Source organism: Octopus bimaculoides, chromosome 4 (assembly GCF_001194135.2).
Source record: "Octopus bimaculoides isolate UCB-OBI-ISO-001 chromosome 4, ASM119413v2, whole genome shotgun sequence".
Taxonomy (NCBI): domain Eukaryota; kingdom Metazoa; phylum Mollusca; class Cephalopoda; order Octopoda; family Octopodidae; genus Octopus; species Octopus bimaculoides.
This window is the reverse complement of record NC_068984.1, coordinates 122976972-122979689: the sequence shown is the minus strand read 5'-3', so window position 1 is coordinate 122979689 and position 2718 is coordinate 122976972. Positions and strand designations below refer to the sequence as shown.

The following is a 2718-nucleotide window of genomic DNA, read 5'->3' as shown; positions in this document are numbered from 1 at the left end:
TGTGTGTGTGTGTGTGTGTGTGTGTATATATATATATATATATATATATATATATATATATATATATAAGAGGTAGAACGGATAATATTTAGTGAAATAAAGATAAAAATAACTAATCTTATCATTTTACTTGAAGCATTGTCATTCAATCATAGTTATAGAAAACTGATGAAAGAAAATAGTGCCGAGTGTAGAGAGAGTTCAATCAAATATTTGTAGAACCTTATCCTCCACTACATTCTGGACTTTCATCACCTTCCAATAACTGTCACAAAAACATTAGAAAAATCTTAGTAATACTTAGTAGTTGCAATGTTGGTGTATATATAGATAATATTTATAAAAAAGATAGAATTATAAAGCTTCTTAAAAAGCATTCCATGCTTTCAATACTATGTCATGCTTTTAGATATCAAAATCTTTAGATAATGTAGTTTTATAGCAGATATTGGCAAGAAAATAATAATTCTTGCTACAATTTCAAAGAAAATTTGAAATGAGTTATTACTGTAAAATTATTTGGACTATCAACCTTATTCCTCAGGTATTTATCTGATACAGTAGATTTCAACTGATTCAAACATTGATCATTTCCAGATAACCTATACTTTATGTATATATACATGCATTTTATATATATATATATAAATTATTGCTTTAATGTCTACTTTTCCATGATTGCACATGGGCCACATGAAACTTGTTAAGGCAGATTTTCTGCAGCTGGACGGGCAGTTCCTGTCACCAACATCTACCTGTTTCCAAGCAAGGTAATATTTCTCCATGGCCAGACATGTTTTTACTGAAGATTGAAAACGAAGGACACCACTTGTATGTTTGTTTACGATGATTATGTGATGTCAGAAAGACATGCACACTTGTATAATTCACTTCTTTCAGTTTCCATCAATCACATCCACTTACAAGGATCTGATCAGCTAAGGGCTATGGAAGACTCATATTCAAGGTACCATGCAGTGGGACTGAATCTGAAACCATGTGATTGGGAAGTGAATGTCTTCACCACAGTCATGCTTGCTTGTTTCTGGCAGTTTAGTAATTTATCCACTTGGTCATTTCAGCATCTCCAAGGAATTGTGCCAAACAGAATTACAAGACATACTCAAGCCCGTTACTTAATGGCTGTTCAACCTGCTAGAAAAAGTAGTCAAATCCCCCTCAAGTTACATCCCACTGGCACCTACTCCCTCCAAAGGTCACACTGAGAGTAATGTGGTCTGAAATATATTATGTCAGACAATAAGACTGAATGGTCATGACTAGAATGTGTGTGACCTTAGGTTGACTAAAACTGTTCCATCAGTAAAAAGAATTAGACATGCTTTAAAAAGTTAAACTTCTGCCAATAAACATCAATTAGAGGGGTTTAACTGGTTTCATGCAGTTATGGTGAAAATAGTAATATAAGCTGCACTATTTATCTATAAATTAGTCAGTTATTTGCTTTGTTATGCATAATAAATTAAAAACGTAAATAAAAATATATGAAAGTAACAAAATGCTCTATATTAAATTTTGTCTAATTTTCTGAGATGAGGAATAATTGTCATTGTACATTGATATATTCGGACCAGTGTCCTCATCTTATTATAATCACAAGTGTTTTAGCCAGTGGACCTGCATCTGGCCTTCTATAACAATACAACTCTGAATGAATCAGAGTATTATATATCCATGTTATACTAGGTTTAAACCAACAAATTCTTTCTTTCAATTGTTCATGTTTGTTTTTCCATGCTAGCATGGGCTAAATGTTATTGAGACATTTCTTTACAGCTGGATGCCCTTCCTGTTATTAACTCTTAACTGAGTTTCAAGTGTGGGATCTCTAAATCCACACATGTTTGAAGGCATGAAGGGAGCTGATGATTTGTTGACAAAAGTGACAGCAGCAACACAGCTCATACCTTGTTTCATAGAGCTGAAATATAAACACAATCATATGTACATGCACACACATACATATACGATGGGATACTTTCAATTTCCACATGTTATTTTTGGTAATTGCTCCTGAACTTGGAATGTTTACTCTTTCACCCTCACAAGCACAAGGGAACTCCTACATGGTCACACGTTTTGCTAAAAACAGTAGCCAAATTTCTTCATACCACATGATAAAAAAAATGCACCAATTGGATAATGTAGTCTTAAATACATTATGTCCAAATTAAAGATAGACACAGTTCTTTGGTTTGCTTTATCAGCTATGACTTGGGTTAATCAATAACTGAACACGCACACACATACCTCTATTTTATTATTTGAAGTCTTCTAATGATAAAATGTACAAACTACAACCATGAGACAATATTCCTTCACTCATATTCTCTCAGACATTTGAAAGAGTCATGTATGTTTATGATACAAACGTGCATGAGTGTATGTGTGTGTAAAATAAATGAAAATGGTACACTCCATGACAACCATAAAAATCTGTTTTTGTAATCATTTTTATGTGCTTATAACATACATAACAGTATTGTTGTTGAAGACCTTCTAAGTCATTTGCCGGAAACTTGTTTTTTTGTGGGGTTTGGGGTCACAACATCAATATTTATTTTACTACAGAGCTAAATATGTTTCAAGAATAGAAATAGGCTTTAATAATGTTATGTATATATGTATGCATATACGCAAACATATACACACACACACACACACATATATATATATATATATATATATATATATATA

At 32.3% G+C, this 2718-nt stretch overlaps 1 protein-coding gene across 44 annotated transcripts in view; it reads right to left on the bottom strand.

Annotated features, from left to right (window-relative positions):
• LOC106871604 (titin) overlaps positions 1–2718 on the bottom strand; it is a 454558-nt gene that overhangs the window by 133731 nt on the left and 318109 nt on the right. The window lies entirely within an intron of this gene.